We start from the raw sequence: 19,591 nt of genomic DNA on the forward strand, positions 1-19,591 counted from the left end.
ATTTTATAGTTTTCAGAGAACAGATCTTTCACGTCCTTCATTAAGTTTATTCCTAAGTATTTTCTTCTTTTTGGTGCAATTGTACATGGGTTGTTTTCTTAATTTCTCTTTCTGCTTTTTCATTATTAGTGTGTAGACATGCAACAGATTTCTGTACATTAACTTTGTATTCTGTGACTTTGCTGAATTCATTTATTAGTTCTAGTAGTTTTATGGTGAAGTGTTTAGAGTTTTCTGTATGTAGTTATCATGTCATCTGAAAATAGCAAAAGTTTTACTTCTTCATTATTAATTTGGATGCCTTTTATTTCTTTTTCTTGCCTGTTTGCTGTGGTTAGGATTACCATTTGATAAAAAGTGGTGAGAGTAGACATCCTCAACAAAAGTGGTAAGAGTGGACATGCTTGTCTTGTTCCTGATCTTAGAGGAGAATGTTCAGAGATCCCTTCTTGCTGTAAATGCTAGGAACTTTGCAACCATAGCATAGCAAGAATGACAGCAATTATAATGTTTCAAAAGCTCTGAAACTTAAGCCATGAAAAGAAGTTTGAAACTTCATGGAAAATTATATATACCCCTCTGTACCTTAGTGTCCCCAGTGTAAAAATGAGAATAAGTTTGGCTACTTTGGGTGATCATGAAGATTAAATGAGATAAATCATATCACATACTATAGTACTTACTGCAAAAATAAGCGCAAATGAATTGCTATCTGATGTATTATAAACTGCATGTTTTTAAAGCCTTTGTCTTACTTTTTCATTGTTGTTCACAAAATAAAACAGTTTTGGTCATGTCACTGGTGATCAATAAATAGTTTGGGGGGAAAAAAACAGTTTTAGAATGCATGGAATTAAGTGGTGGTAGAAATACCCTCTGTTGTTTACCTTCATGGGTAAGTGGTTTTGAAAGATGACTGTCTCTCAAAATTGTGGTCTTTCCACAAATCTGTTCATATTTTATATGCGTGTATCTGTGCAAAATAGTTGATCTATTCCAATAGGAAAAATGGCTTGGATAAGACTCAGTCTCCAGAATTAAAGACTTTGAGCATTCACTAATTTATATATGAGTTCATTCAACTGATCACATATTAAGTGCCAGGTACTAAGAAGATGTTACAAATAAAGATAAATAAGGCACTGGTTCTACTCTAGAAGAGCTGTCAGCTTGCAGACTGAGCCAGAAGTATAAACTTAATTGCAATATGTGCTGTAAGTACTACTTTAAAAGTAGAGATGGTGGTGATGCAAAGGAGAGAGGAACCAGGATTACTTGGAAACAGTGAGCCGTGTGCTGAGGAATGAGCAAGACTTGAACAAATGATTAAAGGCAAGGCAAGCCATTCCAGGCATGTTCACTGTGGTTAATTGAAGGACCACTTTTAGGAATATCACATGTGAAAAGTTGAATTATTTTTTTTTACAGAGTCTTCAGTTGGTGAAATATCATGGCCTATGACCTGTCCTCTGCAGTTTATCATTTCACCCCATCCCTGTGGCCACACTCTGATGAGGAGGACCAAATAAGTCACCCATGGAGGTATGTCAGATAACTCATAAGGCTTTCGAAGTTACACATTTCAGTTTCATTAGTGCTTTAAAGGGAGATAAGGATGATCACAGATGGAATGGAGGACGTATTTATGGGGCAGAGGTTGGTAGAAAGGCTTTATTTGAAGCCTGAATCTCTAACTTCATGGTTTGCTTTCCTGTCTCATCAGATCTTGCCACTGAGCCCAGTTTTCATTAGGTCAAATGTTGCTTTCCACAGAGATGGAGATAAATCAAGCATTTGGATCTGAAATGAATATTTCATTTGAAAATAGTGTTTCATAAACAAAACTTCCTTTTGAACCTGCAGGGGATGGGTTCTGTTCTCTAAGTGCTTAGAAATCCTTATCTAACATTCTTGAAGTCTAGTGCCCCACTTTCAAAGCTGCTAAACCATGGCAAGGATAATTCCATAATGTGTCCATCAACTCAAGTGTAATGTAAGTGTCACTTTCAGCCAGACAGTGACAGAATTTCCCTATATGCTACTCAAGAAAATAATAGTATCGTTAGTGTTCTGAGTGCAAAACGATATTGGAATAATTTATATGCACCATGGATCCTGACTGTGTCTGAAACCATAATGTTGATTTCATCAAGAAAAATAGAATCTCACAGCTGTAGAGACGACAGTGAAAACAGAAGGGGGGCTTTCACATGGTGAACATTTTGCCTATGGCACAATGAAAGGAGGCACATTTTTCAACAAAGGTATATAAAACATAAAATTTAATTTAAAAGCATGATATTAATTAATTCTAACATAATTCTTTAGATATGCTTTGGACTCTGCACTTTTTCATTCTCCCAATATATCTTGGTAGCATATAATTGCAAATGTCACTATTCATGTGCTTTTTGACTGGTAGAAATTTCAAAATGTTAAGTTGGAGTGTCAGTAAATAAAAGTTTCATCTTGTGTGGAATTGGCTCATACTTGGAAATTGCTCAAGTCATGGTATTAGAACCCAGGATCTGAGGAAGAGGCTAAAAGTCTTGTTTTTTGTTGAACTGTTGCAAAGAACTTCCTAAATGCATTGTGGTTGGAGTGTTTACTAAAGAATTAGCATGGGCTTGTCTAGAGGAATAGTTGATAATAGCACCTTGGCTTCCTCCTTGTTTTATAAAATAAAAACAAATATGGTAGCTCCAGAACTAATGTTTCAGGTGTCAAATCTGTTCCAAGGGATAGGAAGTGATAATATGTTAAAAAGCGGTCTTAGATCCCCATGAAATTTGGTTGGTTACAAGTTCAGTCATTGTTTTATGATCACAGGTGCTATCCTTGGCCCCTGCTTCAACCATAATGAACCTCCACAGAATTCAAATGAGAACTGCCAACATCATTAAAGAACATTTGACATAATTTATACATCTTTTTATTTCTAAATCCCTGCTCCTGGAATAGAAACTTCATTTTTCTCATCTATCCTATTACAGTGATAGAGATTTATACTTTTTCCTTCTAGCAGGACCTTGGACTTATCAAATTAATTTTCTCTACTATAACAAAGTTTTACCTTACAAGATTGTGCCCTTTGACATACTGAAGAAATGGCAGTACCAAAATCTTGTTTGGCTTGCCAAAGTTCACATTGAAGATTAGTTGCAAAGTCAGCACTGGGACACAGATTATTGAAATTGTACTTAACAACAAACCACACACATCATTACATGATAGAATTTTATTATGGATTTGTATAGAACAGGACATGGGAGCTGGTATCAAAAGAGCTGGAGATCAAAAAGAAAAGGAAGAACAGGATACAGTGAATATTAATGTATTAATGGACCCTTGATCTTATAGAACATGATTTCTCAATAGGGATTTTATCACTCCAAAGGGGAAAAAATTATTTCTATGGAGACGGAGGAGCATAATCTTACTATTTTATGTATAAATCACAGATATACAGCATAAAATTAGATATTCAATAATCTTTGGTTTTAAAATTTATTGGGCAGGATGTTAGAGAAGAGAAAAACAGTTTAAAAAGGCTCCTTAGGGGAGTAATAATAAATAGACCAAAAGGTTGAGAAACACAGTTATAGAACATTTTCTCGATCTGGGCCAGAAAAGAAATGCAACATATTAATGAGAGAGCATGTAACCAAAAGAGATGAAGTTAAGGGGAAGATTTTTCATCTTATAAGTGAGTAGTTATTTATAGATAACTCTATCAGAATCTTGGATAACCTAGAGTTTTATTGTTTACATACGGAGGTAGGGAAAATTCTAGGAGGGATTGGGAGTTACCTGCTGTTCTTAAATAATCCCCTCCCCCAGAGTGTAGACCAAACCCAGCAATATGATGGAATATCACTCCCATGAATATGTAATATTATATAGCAAAGGAGAAAGATTTTTGCAAATGTAATTCTGGTCCCTAATCAATTGACTTGGAGTTACTTAGAAGGGAAGATTGTCCTGAATGGGCCCAACCTCATCAGATGAGTCCTTTCAAAGAAGGCTTGGGCTTTTCCTGAGCTCAGAATCTGGAAGCAGCAGAGAAGTGGTTCTGCTGGCCCTGAGGAAGCAAGTTGCCATGAGTTTCTGCAGCTGCAAGGAAATCACTTTTTCCTACAACCTGAATGATTTTTGAAATGAACTGCCAGCTTCAGGTAGGAAAGCAGCCCTTGCTGAAAACTTGATTTCAGCCTGTGAGACCTTAGGTGGAGGAACCAATTAAATCGTGCCTATACCCTTGACCCATGGAATTTTAGAGATAATAGATGTTTATTGTTTTAAGCCACTAAATTAGTGGTAATTTGTTACAAATCAATAAAAAAAAACTAATATAGGTATTTCAAAGAGATATAGGGAGAAGAGTTTCTTGGTGTTTCTGATCTCCCCACAACCGTCTCAGAAATCTGACATTATTAATATCAAGTAGTTTTATCTCACCAGGAATGATTATGCTGTTTCCTTTCATCTTCCTTCTACATTTAACATTTTGGCTTTCAAATCAGGGAAAATGCATTTTATGCCAAAAGCCTTCTGAGATTCTCTATGTGTATTTAAAACTAGTAATACTGTTCTTAAAGAAACCAGAGTGATCAGGTTGCCTATTTTAAGGGCTTATTGATTTTCTTAACCTATGCTCTCGGGGTGCATCACCTATTTCCAAAATATAATGTGGATCCTGGAAACTAGTTAATCCCCCTACCCGCCTAGAACTGCCTATGTAGGTCAAGAGCTGCAGCTCACTGCTTTGGGATGCCCCATTTCCTTGTCATCCATAGTTATCTCTAAAAATATTAGCTGTGTTCCTCCGTTTATCTTGCTTATATAGCTCTGTGCTTCCTCCTTTCTCACTGCTTCCTGATTTTTTGTACTTTGGAAACTTGCCATGATGTTCTCTTGGACTTTCCTCTTTTAACCAAACCCTGGCTGTAGTCCGCAAACAGTGCCTTCCCAGCAGCTATGTCAAGTAGAGTCTGTTGATTCTCCCACTTCTCAGTTACCTCAGGTTAATGCGTAGAGTCGGTATCTAACTTGTTCTGTATCCCAGTACTCCTTTCTATAGACTAAACATTTGTATCCTCCAAAATTCTTGTGTTGAAGCCTAATTCGCAATGTGATGGTATTGAGATGGAGACTTTGGGAGGTGATTAGGTCATAAGTGGAGCCTGCATGATTGAGATTAGTGCCCTTATAAAAAGAGACCTCAGAGAGCTCTCTTGCCACTTCTGCCAGGTGAGAACACATTGAGAAGATGGCCATCTATGAACCAGGAAGTGGGCTATGACCAGACATATGCTGACAGCTTAGAATTCTCACGCTTTCAGAACTGTGAGAAATAAATGTGTGTTGTTTAAGTCACCAAGTCTATGGTAATTTTGTTAGAGCACCCCAAACTGCTCTATTCCTCTAAGCTGGCAAAACCTCTTACTCTTATAAAGTTCAACAGCTGTATAAGCCCCTACTTCTCTTCTTGCTGTCACCTATAGGCATTCTGCATATGCCCCATATTCATTGCAGAATGGGGGCCTTATTCATAATTTCAGTTTTGCACCAAGTTCTATTAATATATAAGTGGGCCATTCAACTCTTTGGTCTCAAAATATTGAAACCTTGATATTCACTTCCACTGCACATGAGTTAGCCATTCCCATGGTCACTTATTCATGCTGATAATAATCTGGTACTTCTCTCCTAGTATAGTAAATTGAAGTATTTCGATTTTTGACTGAAACCGTGTCACTTCCATTTTCTCACATGACGTCTCATTTTTTGCTCTCAGCATGACCGCTGGCCATTCATCCATCTACTTTCTCCATATTTTCATTCCCTTTCTTAATCCCATAATATAACACTTAATTCTCCAAACAATAATGTCAACTCTTTCCCTATTCTTTAAACTTCCTATGCTCTTCTGTATTTTAACTAGTTTTTATAATTGACTGCTGTATTCATTTATTGTTACATCAAACACTATAAATCCATGAGCTGTGACTCATCACAGTGAAGATCTTTGTAATTTTCCATGTTGCCACCTTGAACAGAAGGCACTCAAATGGGCCCCACTGTGCTAGTAAGGCTGAAAGCAGCAATGAGAATGATTGCACATTTCCTGCCTTCCTATTAGCTTTAAGGGAATCTCTTCCACATTTGGCTATACTTGAGTACTCTTACTCAACCCTAGAAGATCTCCAGGAGGTGTCATTTATCTTAATTTCTACTGATAATAGGCACAGATGTTTAGAGTAAACAGAATGAGTTGTGAATATAGAGTAACTCTCCAAAATCACCTCTATATTTCTGTCCAGGGAACCTCTTGTGGAATAGAAAGGACATTGGAAATTGAAAGTCAGCAGTGGCTTCTTCACTCCTTTGTCAAATTTAGAACATTTTTTTCATATTCAATACTTTAAAAACCTCAAACAACTTTATCAAAATTTATGCTAGAGTATTCTTTATTAAGATTTTCATTTTATTTTCAATATAGTTAACATACAGTGTAATATTAGTTTCAGGTGTACAATATAGTGATTCAACAGTTCTATACATAGAGCTCATCATAATAAGTGTGTTCTTTAATCCCCATTACCGATTCACCCATCCCTCCACTGACTGGTAACCAGCAGTTTGTTCTCTGTAGTTAACAGTTTGCTTCTTGGTTTGTCTCTGTCTATTTTTTCCCCATTTGTTTTGTTTCTTAAATTCACATATAAGTGAAATCGTAAGGTATTTGTCTTCCTCTGATTGACTTATTTTGCTTAGCTTTATACTTTCTAGCTTTACCCATGTCATTACAAATAGCAAGATTTCATTCTTTTTATGGCTGAGTAGTATTCACACACACACCCCCCTCATCTTTTTTATCCATTTGTCTATCAATGGGCACTTGGCTGCTTCCATATCTGGCTATTGTAAATAGTGCTTCTACAAACATAGGGGTCCATGTATCCCTTTGAATTAGTATTTTAGAAAATACCCAGGAGTGCAATTATTAGATCATAGAGTAGTTCCATTTTTAACCTTTTAAGGGACCTCCATACCATTTTCCATAGTGGCTATATGAATTGACATTCCCATCAACAGTGTTGGAGGGTTCCTTTTTCTCCACATCCTCACCAACATCTGTCGTTTCCTGACTTGTTAATTTTAGCCATTCTGTCTGGTGTGAGGTGGTATCTCACTGTGGTTATGATTTGTATTTCCCTGATGCCCAGTGATGTGGAGCACTTTTTCATGTGTCTGTTGGCCATCTGGATGTGTTCTTTGCAGAAATGTCTGTTCATGTCTTCTGCCTATTTTTAAACTGGATTATTTGTTTCATGGGCTGTTGAGTTGTGGCAGTTCTTAATAGATTTTGGATACTAACCCTTTATTGGATATGCCATTTGCAAAGGTCTTCTTCCATTCCATAGGTTGTCTTTTAGTTTTGTTGATTGTTTCCTTCGCTGGGCAGAAGCTTTTTATTTTGATGTAGTCCCAATAGTTTATTTTTGCTTTTGTTTCCCTTTCTTCAGGAGACATATCTAGAAAGATATTGTTATGGCCAATGTCAGAGTAATCGTGCTCCCTTCTTGGATTTTTACAGTTTCCAGTCTCACATTTAGGTCTTTCATCCATTTTGAATTATTTTTGCATGTGGAGTAAGAAATTGGTCCAGTTTCTTTTGCACATAGCTGACCAGATTTCCCAATACCATTTGTTGTAGAGACTGTCTTTTCCCCATTAGATATTCTTTCCTGCTTTGTCCAAAATTAATTGATCTCATAATTGTGGGTTTCTTTCTAGGTTCTCTGTTCTGTTCCATTATCTCTGTGTCTGTTTTTCTGCTAGTACCATACTGTTTCATTACTATAGCTTTGCAGTATAACTCAAAGTCTAGAATTGTGATGCTTCCAGTTTCGTTCCAGCTATTTTTCCCTGGTTCCATCCCTGAATATAAGGTCTTTTCAGTGGATTCTACCAGTCCTACTTATGCTGCAGGGGAGTGGCACCCAGAACTTTCGCAGTCCAGGCAAAACTCCCCCTGCAGCATGGCATGGTGCTCTTCACTGGGGCCAATGAGAGTATCTCACCAAAGCTCACTGTGCCTGATGACCTGCTGATGTTCTATGCTTGCTAACTGCTGTAGAGGACATAGCCCTTCTGGCTGTCCTCTGACAGTCACCCTAAATCCTAGCCGACCTCTCCTCCTCAGGTCCAGCTCAAACCCCTAACTTGCTCTGGACTTTTTGGGTATGCCCTGGAAGAGCTGGGATAGAGTAGTGAGCTTGAAGGTAGTAAGTGCTGAGTAAGCCTGGGGCAGACCATCTTCCTCCTGGGAGAAGGAGCCCAGGTGAGAACTAGGAGCTGACATTCACCTTGTATTCTCACCATGCCTGAACCAAGCTCTCCTCCATGTTGGAGACTGCAGCTCTATGCCAGCCTGTAGCATTAATCAGGCTGGTGACATCTATGATGAGCTCAGCAGCAGTCGCAGCAATTGATTTTTAAGAATAGGGTTCTGACCCTGGGCCTTCCCATTTCCTCATCTGCAAAGGAGGGGAAAGGGTAAGCCTGTATACAGAATAGTGTCATTCGTTGTCACCCTCCGGCTCTATTAAAGCAATTAAAGATCACTTGCATTGAGGCTGTGAGGTAGAGCCAGGTAGCCTTTAGTGTTTCAGTCCCTGAAATGAGCTGACAGAGCCCTTCAAAAAACAAAGTCAGCCATTATTCAGAATATGTACTGCATGATGAAAAAATCAGAGGAAGGTCCCTTACCAGATTGAGTCCCTTCTGCCAAGGAACACATGCCTAAGCTGCAGTGGGTTGTAATTTCCCCTACAGTATGATTAGAATGGGAGCATTCTATGTAAATACTAGCTCAAATTAAGCATAGAAATATGCTATCGATGACTTACATACCTGTAAGGGAAAATTTATTGCCACACTCCACTGATTTAAAATTTTGATTCTTTTAATTTACCTATACTAAGTTTTCCATTTTCAGGATCTAATGAGAAATTCATTTGGAATTCTTAATTTAGGGAATAAATTAGGTGATGGCACCGCAGTGGTGCCTTTTAAAACCTCCTAAGAAAGTTCAATTTTCTAATTTTAGTATACTGGATGAGAGGAAGAACCAGAAGGAAAATTCTATTTGTCCAGTTAATATTGATAAAGCCCAATTCTATAAATGTTTATAAGATATCTACTCTTTCAGATATGGTGAGAGATGCTGAGAATGATTGAGATAGGTGGAATAGCATGTGCCTGGGAACACTTCATGGTTTGGTAGGGAAAACAGACATAAATAGTCTGAAATGCACTGTTTAATAAAAATATGAGAAAAGTTATATGAGATCTCAGAAAAGGAAATGTTTACATATGCCAAGAAAATGAAAAAAGGGCTTCACAGGGTGCTGATATTTCATTATTTCATTCTGTCGACAAATAACTAATTTGTGCCCACTAAGCATTAGGCAGGAGCTCTGAGTGATGGACAGCAGAACTTGACTGAAGCCTGAAGGCCATCTATTCTGTGACTAACATCAATCCAAGAAACAAAAGCAGTCTATGAAATCATCTCTTCTCATTGAGTTGTCATGATTTTTTTAAATTAAATTAAGCAGAAATGACAACCAACTATGTGTCAGGCACACTGGGTATATATATAAAATGTGTGATTTAATCTTTAAGAGAAATCCCAATTCCAAGAATGATTCAGCTCTGTAAAAAATTCTTATCTAGCATGTCCTCTGGACCAAGAATTATACCGGCTACTAGAGTTTCAAGAGTAAGAAGGCATGCCTTCTGTCTTCATGGAGCCTCTGTTCCATGAGAGATAAGCACATAAATGAAATTCAGATTTAAATGCTAAAATACAAATACCACCCATGGTGTTGAGGGAACACGAAAGCAGCCCTCACATCCTAATGTGTGGGCTCCAGGAAGACTTCTTGTGGTATCCGTGAAGGGTGGGGAAGTAGAGGTAACGTGAAGCATCGATTTGGAGGAAGGGCCTTTCAGGACGAGAGGTAAGCCTGTGCCTGGGGTTGTGACCATGAGAACCAAGGCAGGTGTTACTAGCTGCAAGTCAAGAAGAAACTGAGCCTTGGCAAATTTAAAGAACACCTCCCGTCTCTCTGGCGGCTGTGTCTGCAATGTCCATGTTCTTTCCATCATCTTAAGCTGTTTCTTCACCAAAATTTAATATTTAATCCTGAGGAAGGGGGAATCTAAGCACTCTAAGGGGAGGAATTAAATGGACTGTAAATGCCCAGAGGAAAGACGTTAGACAGTTAAATGAAATTTAATGAAGGAAAAAAAAAAAGAGAGAGAGAGAGAAAGGGCAGGTGACAGGATGTAAAGAAAGAAGAGACAGGAACAAGAATCCAAATGATCCCGTGAACAGTTTGTATTAAAACCTCTTGAATGCAGCCATTGTGATGCCTTACATGTGTCCAAATGCAGCCTCCTCAAACTCGTACTCTCTTTGGTGAAACACGATTTACCTCAATCATGGCAGTGCTTGTGTTCCCATAATGTGAAGTCTCATGGAAGCCTTGACCTTTTTCATTAACGGTATTTTTCCATACCCATATAAGCCATACATGTAAAAGCTCCATAGTAATTTTCCTTTGACTTGTCCACTGAGACAAACTTCTTTCATGGAGGAATTACTTCACTGAAAACCTTGAAAGGCGGAAGTCCACCCTGAGTATTAAAGGAACCGATCATCATGAGCATTGGTCTTTTCCTTCTCTTCCTTTGTACCTTTTGTCAGGGTAGAAGGACAGACAATGCAAAGCCAAACCTAACCACACAGTATCATCTTTCCACAGAGGCAAACAAAGCAAGGCGGTGACCCTACATTTAGAAAGGACTCCATTTCGGGGTGGAAGCCAGCTGCTTTTTTACATACCTACATGTTCGGTGGCTCAGAAATGGAACCAGTGTTCCATCTGGCTCACTGCTACCGTGGCCGTCAGTCGGGTATTAGGACCTGGCATTGTTTTGCTGCATACTTTCCCAGGAATAGGACACAAGGTTATACATTCAAGCAAAAAAGGAATAAAAGCTAATGAGCTATTCAGCTTGGTATTGGGGAAATTCGTTTATAAGCTGCTGTACTGAAAACACGGCATCCAAACTAAGGAACAGCCTGGCGGCAATTAAATATACCACAGTAGGAACACAAGCCCACCAGTTTTCCACTTCTCAGTTTCTTTCCTTTGTCACAAAAATGTGTTAATTTCTGTTAATCACCTGGCTTCATTGCTGTTGTAATTTAACTTTTCTCTGCTTCAGTTCATGAAGCAACGTTCTGTCTCTTTATTTTCTTTCTTAATGAAGTGCTGATCGTGTACATTCTCCATTAGACGTCTGACAAGGAGAATGCAATTCAGCCTTTTCTCTTACAGTCAGTAAAAACAATGAGGACAAGGGCAGATGCTGGGGGAAATTTGTAAATATAACAAACCAAACGTTTACTGTCTGCTTCCTTCACCTGTTGTGCCACCCCAACTCTTTCCCTGCCTTCTGTTCAGTTAACAGTTGGCATCAGCTATTCACATGTTCTCCACAAGGAGGCCATGTTTAACTTTTGTTTTCACTGAAATAGCTTTAGCAGCGTTTTGGCGTCATACGATACTGCCAACATATACTGCATGACTGTGCTCCAGTTTTCACCACCGCCACACGTACACACACACACACGTTTCCAGAAACAGCTTAGGCTCCATATACTAAACACCAAAAGGATTTTTAAAAAATGTTTCTCAGTTACCCAAATTGAGAAAACACCACTTGCTTGACTAAATAGTAGAGGGCTGACCACTCAGATACAATAGATCTAGACGGATCTGTGGCAGATGTGGATGCTGAGTGGAAATGAGGCAAGTCCCAAGACAATTAGAGTTGAGTTTTCAGCATGGTCATGACTCTTTCATCATGTAACTTTTTTCATTAAAATGTTCTACTGTGTTACGGGGGTTTTCTGGAGATTGAAAATCTGACCATGAACAGTATGTGACGGTTTAATTCAATCTGCCCTCCACAAACTTTGTACACTCCAAACTCCTAGTGATAAAGCCAGGTCCGGCAATAAACCTACCGTCAGGTGGAAGTGTGATTTATAGAAGCAGTAATGAGCAGATCCAGAAGGCAAAATAAGTCGTAGGAACAGGTAACTTATATTCCCAGTGTGACTACTCCTGCCATATGGTTAAAACTCCCTCAGTGCACATCTATGACCTCCTAGGTAGTTTCTGATGGCCAACTGACTACGGAGGAAATATTGAGGCTGTTACAGATGGAACCACACTAAATCCTGGCACTAACAAAGAGTGGACTGGTGGTGTTACAACTGCATTCAGAAGGGGCCATGATAGACTTAGATCAAAGATATCCTCCCAACAGATAGAAACTCAAGCAGTGCATCCAATTATCCAGTTTCTTTAGGAGAGAAAGCTGAGAGTTCATGGGCTTTGCTGGATGCTCAGGAATTTGTAAGGAATAGGATTTGATGATTAATGACAAGGATTTATGCAGAAGATATATGTGAGTAAACCTCTCAGTATGGGCACAAGGATTGAAGATGAAATCTCTGTCCTGTGCAAAGACTCACCGAAGGTCTTTCAGTGCAGAAGAACTCCAGTAATCAGGTGAACAAAACAGCCCCTTCTGCAGATGTTGAGAACATCCCTAAAACAGTGAGTTCATGAACAGAGGGAACATAATGCCTAAACTGAAGGTATTTCATGAACTTCCCCAACCAACATGATCTGGTTACTACAATCCTGAGGGCCCAAACTGCCAGCCACAGAGCCCAATATTATGCATCTTTCCTGGTATTGCAAACCAGCCAGCTACATGGAGCAAGATTAGTATGTGTGGATTCCTTCCATCATTGTGCTGCTGTGTTACCTACAATGGAATAAACTTTATTCTGGATTTGCATGTGGTAAGCCTGCCTGTCTATAAATTTACAAATTACTTTAATGTCAAATGTTGCTCTCCAAAGTAATGACTAAAATCTCTTCCTGAAAAAGTGAAACATGGACAATTACCTATCAAATTTGCTGGCATATAACACAGAAGCAACTGCTCTTATAAAATGATGAACTGGGCAATTGAGGACCAAATTAAGGAAACATCAGGGAGATGACTGTTGGAGTTTGGAGTACTGTCCTACAGAATATTGTATAAATTCCAACTCCAAAACAAATTTACAGTGTTGTTTCTCCCATACCAGAATACTTGGGTCCTGGAAGCTTAGGGTAGAGTGAGGAAAAAAAACGAAACATGGTTCATTGTATTAATTGACACCAAATCACAAACGATGGCTAGTGTCTTCTCTGGTCAAATGATCAGAGAATTGGGATGAATAAGATTTGAAGATGTCTGACAAAGAGATTTGGGGAAAAGATGTGGATGAGATTATCTGAGTGGATGCCCAGAGGATGAGAATATTTACTGCCCATGTGAACCTCACATTGTGAATATTTCAGTGGGAGGAAATTTCCTCATGCCTGATTTCTTCCTGAAAGACCCTATACCTACTTATCAATCATTCCTGGAACTTTGAAACTTGATTGAATATCATAAACATGAACAAACAATTAGAAGTCAGATCCATTGTAATAAAACAAGGGATACACACTAAAAACAAAGAACAATGAAATTTTTTAATACTTAAAGTGAATAATAAGGGCTCTACTATTAATACCCATTCCCTATCCATTATTAGTAAAAAAAACTTTTCAGGAATATTTTTTCTTTCTAAAGAAACTAACTGATCCTCCACTCATATATTCAGTTTATTGGGGCACCTGGGTGGCTCAGTTGGTTGAGTGTCCACCTCTTGATTTTGGCTCAGGCCATGATCTCAGGGTCATGAGAGCAAGCCCCATGTCGGTCTCCATGTTCAGTGTGGAGTTTGCTCAAGAATCTTTCTCCCTCTCCCTTTGCTACTCCCCTGTTCACACTCTCTCTTTCTAAAAATAAATAAAATCTTCATGAACAACAAATATTCATGGTGATGGGTATTAAGGAGAGCATGTGTTGTGATGAGCAGTGGTTGTTATATGCAACTAATGAATCATTGAACACTGCATCAAAAACTAATGAAGGACACCTGGGTGGCTCAGTCCATTAAGTAGCTGCCTTCAGCTCAGGTCATGATCCCAGGGTCCTGGGATGGAGTTGACATCAGGCTCCCTCTGCTTCTTCCCCTACACCCTGCTCTCTCTCAAATAAATACATTAAATCTTTAAAATAAAAAAAAAAACAACAAACTGATGATGTACTATGTGTTGACTAATTGAACATAATAAAAAAAATCAGTTTATTTAAATTTTATTAAGTGAGTTTATTGTTATATATAATTTTATATATTGATCATGTATAATACACTATTAATGTTAATATTAAAATATTATATATACATATATATATTTAAATGAAGGGAGTAAAGAATTATATGATGAGGCTGAATTTATCTGATGGTTTGAACTCTGACAGTTGCTAGAGTTGGGAGCATCACTTACTTCCTGGTAGGCTGCTTGATTATCAACACTAGCAGTCCTCTGGCTAATTAGAATGTCAGAAGGCCCTGGTAGCCATTCAAGTATAATGACATCAAATCTGACACTGCAGTGGGCCAGGCATCTGGGCTGTCCAACCTCTTAATGACTAATCCCAAAATATCAGAGACAGCAAGTGTTTCTAGATGTTCCTACAGAAAAAGACAAAATTGAATTAATTTCAGGTAGAAGCATCTTGCTTTAATGTAGCCTCTAAAAAGAATGAAACAGAAAACTACACGGTAATGAATTTAAAGTATCCAGAGAGTCAACATCAAATTGTTTTCTGAATACAGATTTCTACTATTTGTAAAAAATCTTGTAATGAAAAGCTCTAAATTTCCATCTCTGCCTCCAAAAGCCTATTATAGGCAGTAAATAAGCTGTAAATAACACTGAGTAAATATTGCCGGAATATATTACTAAATTGCTATCAACAATGGCAGCTTAATAAAAGACATATTGTATGCAGATGAAAAAAATCATTTTTTCCTCCTTAGAAATGGTAGGTGAGCTATGGTTGTCAATATATAAATAAATATAGTGTTGATATGAAAAAAGTCATATTCTCAATAATTGCTACTGCATATCAAGCATCTGCTTCATGTTAGCCAGGGTGTCAGGCCTATTATATATATTATCCTTAATCCTTACAACCTCCGTGTGGAAGATAATTGTTTTTCCTACTCACAAAAAAGTACATTAAGCCTCAGAGAGGTCAATTTTCTTGCCAAAGGTCACAGAGATAATTACTGATAGATCTAGTATTTAAACATTCTCATTCTGCCTCTAAAAACTTTACTCATAACCATTACACCATCCTGCTGCTTCCATGTAAAATATGCTATTCCATTACAACCCTCTTCAAATGGAGCAACACAACTCAAGTAAAACCAGTGTCATTGCTGAATGAATGGGATGATTTTATGAATGGTTTAGAATTAGGAAATCCCACGGTTTACAAATATCTCAAGATAAGCTTCTGGAGAATGCTTTGATTCAGTCAGTTGTCCCACGAATACTTCAAGAATTTGGAGTCATCATACAAGTTCCTCCATCGCATGAGAAGCAGAAATGAAATCAAATCTGTACATCTAGATTTTTTAAGACCAAGAAAAATACCTAAATGTGTGAAATCATGAGAAAATAATAGCTGTTGCAATTTAAGAATAGCATAGGAATAGTACAGGGAGACTTGACTATGGAAAGTTTACAGTAGATAATGTGTCTCTCAGATCATCATCGCTTTTAATATTAGCAGGAGAATGTGTTATAAGCATGGCATAAACCACAGCCCAAGATGCCAAGCTCCCACATTATGGGATCGGATTCAGGCAGCCCCGACGCACAGATTCGTCAGCTGTCTTCACCATCAAAAACTGGGACGAGACTACGGAGACAAAAGTTGAATACGCTTCGGGCCTTTTAGGCTGTCAGCAGAACGGGACATAGAGTTTCAGTGCCTTGGAGGACAAAGGACTGTGGGCTATCCTGTAATGTGTATATGCCAGTGATTGTGAGGTAATTGAGATTGTGTGTGCGTTTTATAGTTTTCGGCAACTTCCTTTGGCCTCAGTCCCACACTGAACTGTCAGAGTGTTGAACAGCTCCTTATCTTAACAGCACAGTTCTCTCTCCCTCTCTGCTCATTCCTCTCTCCCTCTCCCTCTCCCCTTTCCCTTCCCCTCTCCCTCAGCCCCTGGACTACATTTAGACTTTCTCAGTTGAAACCATTTATAAATTTAGGACAAAGAGAGACTTTGGGAACTCATATGACTTACAAACAGCATTCACTTAAGGGACAGAAGATTTAATGAAATTCATGTCAAAATGTTTCTCTTTTCTCCCCAAACGTATTCTCCACTTGCAATGCCCAAGTATTAAATTTGATTGTTATTTTTCAGATCTTTCTCTGAACATAGAATTTGTAGTCTGGTGATCTTAAGGAAATAATCATTTTCCAGGAAAAAAAAAAATGGAAGGCTGCGAAGTAAAAACACAATATTCATTTTTCCTGTTCTTTAAATTTAAAATATCATAATATCATGGTATTTATAATGGGTATGTAAAGGTTTTTGTAATTCAGATGGCTTCGTTGCTGAGAGAGTGCTAATGGAAAAAGACATTGGGCATAAAGCTGATGGTTCCCTAAACCCAGATTATACCCATTTAGTGTACTGCTCACCCTAGGAAGTTATAGATGAGGTTCTGTGCTCCTTGATTATGTTTGAATAGATATTGGTATGTGAAAATATGACCTTAAAATAGTCATAAATGAAAAAAAGTGATTAACATTCAATGTTACGAGGAGACCCAATTTCAAAATAAGAAGCTAAATGAAGTTCTGTAACACCTCTAAGCAGCCATATTTCCACAGCTCTCACAAGCACATCTAAAAAATATGTATCTTTTACTGTAACGTGAATTTATAACAAAAGCTACATGAAATCTAAGCTCTTTAATAACTTAAGGGGTGTCAGATCAAATTAATAGGTCTTTACTGAATAAACAGGCTATTACTTTTCTTAATTTCCTATTGCTTCCTTTCTCTGTGATATTATTTACATATTCACTGAACACTTCGTCATCTTCTTTATGATTTGTAACTTTTGTGGTAGGGGTCATCCAATTAAATTTCCCTATCAGCAACCAAATTTTGTAGGCAGGCACAAAACCGTGGAACCATTTTTACTTCTTTCTCATCCTCTACCCTTCTTGCCTGGCATTGCCAGGGTGACTAATAAAACATGAAAATCTATACCGTGTTGCTCCCCTGGTGAAATCTTTACTTATTTATTAATCAGCCTTTGCTAAGTTTCTGCTACATGCTGGACACTCTAAGGTGCTGGGGACTTAGAGGAGGTCACAGTCTAGTCAGAGAGACCAACAGGGAAACTGATGACCGTGTACTCTAAATAAACAGCTGCACTAACTTCCTGCTGTAAATAAGGCAGTAAAGGAAACTATGTGAGCATTTGGAAGGGGCTTCTAAAGCAAGGCTCCTCATTTCCTGTAGAACAGAGTCAAGTCCCTTACTGTGACTAGAAAAGTCATCCTGGCATGGTCTCTTTCTCCCTCTGGGGCTGCCCTGCCTTACATTTTGTACTCCAGTGATGCCAGACCCTTTGATCCTGTCCTTCCTGGGCCGTGCTGTTTTCTGTTTTTCCTCATTTTATCCCATCTGCTTGGAATTTGTTTACCCCATCCTATCTACCTCTTCGTTCCCCCAGCGGAGCCTTCTACTCCTTCTGTGCTAACACCTACACTCCCTTCATCGCTTGGAGTGATGTGGTTGCCTCACCTGACTAGGAGTTGCATGGGATTAGAAATGGGGCGTATTCATGTTTGCATGCTCCGGGTCTAACGTGCCATCAGGTGAGTTCATGTTAGTTCACAGTTTTCCTGTTACTATAGCACTGTTGCATCCATCATCTGAGCAACAGCTCTCTTAGGCAGGGGGCTTGGGAAGCCCTCCCTATATCATTTTACAGATAGGAGACTAATTTTTAAGATAGTTGAAGTGACCTGCTTAAGGTTACACAACCGGTAAGTGGACAAGTTCTTCTACAACCCGTTTCTGTCTGGTTTGTATTTCAGTTATCCTGATGTCCGCCAGCTAACCGAATACAATTCCTTCCTAACACTGCATCTCTCATCACAGTGGACCGTGCAGTCCTGTGCCAGAATGACAGGAGGAATAAGTGAGGCAGCTAATCAATCCAAATTCATTCCTCCATGACAGAGAACTATTTCCTAGGAAACCAAACCTGGGCAATTTTCTCAAAAATCAAAAGGAACAAATAGATGGCATGTTTAGTTAGCAGAAGCTATTCAGTAAGGAGACCACAATTATTCATTAAGGTATTTTTAAAAACCTGCTATTTAGCCCCCACATAAAAAAGCTTGAATATTTTACAGTACAAAAATGGGTATATTCAGTTGTGAGATCCTCATATGAGAAGAAAAAGAGTTTCAAGTAGAGAAGAATTAAATGGTGAATTTTAATAATGCTCTGAAGTCGCTAACTCAAAAGTATGTTTTTTTAAGGAAATGATCAGTTTAACCATTAACTAAAAATAAACTTTGTTCTTTTATTTTCCTTTTTTAAAAATTCCATCACATATTAATTGAACTCAGCCTGTATCAGCTTAACTCCTCAGTGGAAGAAAAAAAGAAAATGCAAGCATCCATCACAAACAATATCTAAGCAAGTTCTGTTTCTCCCTATGACCCCTTCTCACTCCCCAACACATAAACACTGCAGGCACAGCACGTACACACTCACACTTCTGATTGTGATGTGTGGGATATCAAAGAGTAGTTGCCCCTGACATGTCCGCTGAAGCTGCGTCTAATGCAAGCCACACCATAAAAAGAATGTGAGTGTTCTTGGGTGACTTCAAATCCCTTTTTCTAGGTGCGGCTTGTGAAAGGAGACTTTTCATGAGAGTGCAGCCTTTCGTGCTTGCACCTTAGTCCAGCTTTTCTGGCTTGTAATTAATTTGCTCTTTGAGGCATTTTGTTCTTGTTACGCCTCCAGAATTTATTTTATGGTTTACTGATGTTCACCTAGATAATTTTGAGTTGTTAGAGACGAACATTCCAAGTTTATTTATACTGTATTTGGTTATGCCATTAGAACTGTTAAATCTTTTTTTTTTTTTTTTCAGTAGAACTATTAAATCTTAAGCTCTTTTCTATTGGGCAGAGGGAGAAATGATTCTTCTGGTTCTTATGATCTTGGGCATTATCTGCTCTTCTGAAGACCCCTCCAACTTCTTGCCCACAACCCCTGTATCTTCTTGTAGCCCCACTGGGTGATGAAGGATCATGCACTGCCCCTTTCCTCTGTTATTGCCACATGGGGCTTTTGAGGACCTTATAGATCCTAACTCAGATGCATGTTTAAGCATTTCATTAACTGAAGGACCAGGTAAGCATGCCAAAGCAGGTCCAAATATTGGGACCAGACATTTGGACTTTATATAATTCCTTTCCTGTATCTTACCTTG

The sequence above is a fragment of the Mustela nivalis genome (assembly GCF_964662115.1).
Source record: "Mustela nivalis genome assembly, chromosome: X".
Taxonomy (NCBI): Eukaryota; Metazoa; Chordata; class Mammalia; order Carnivora; family Mustelidae; genus Mustela; species Mustela nivalis.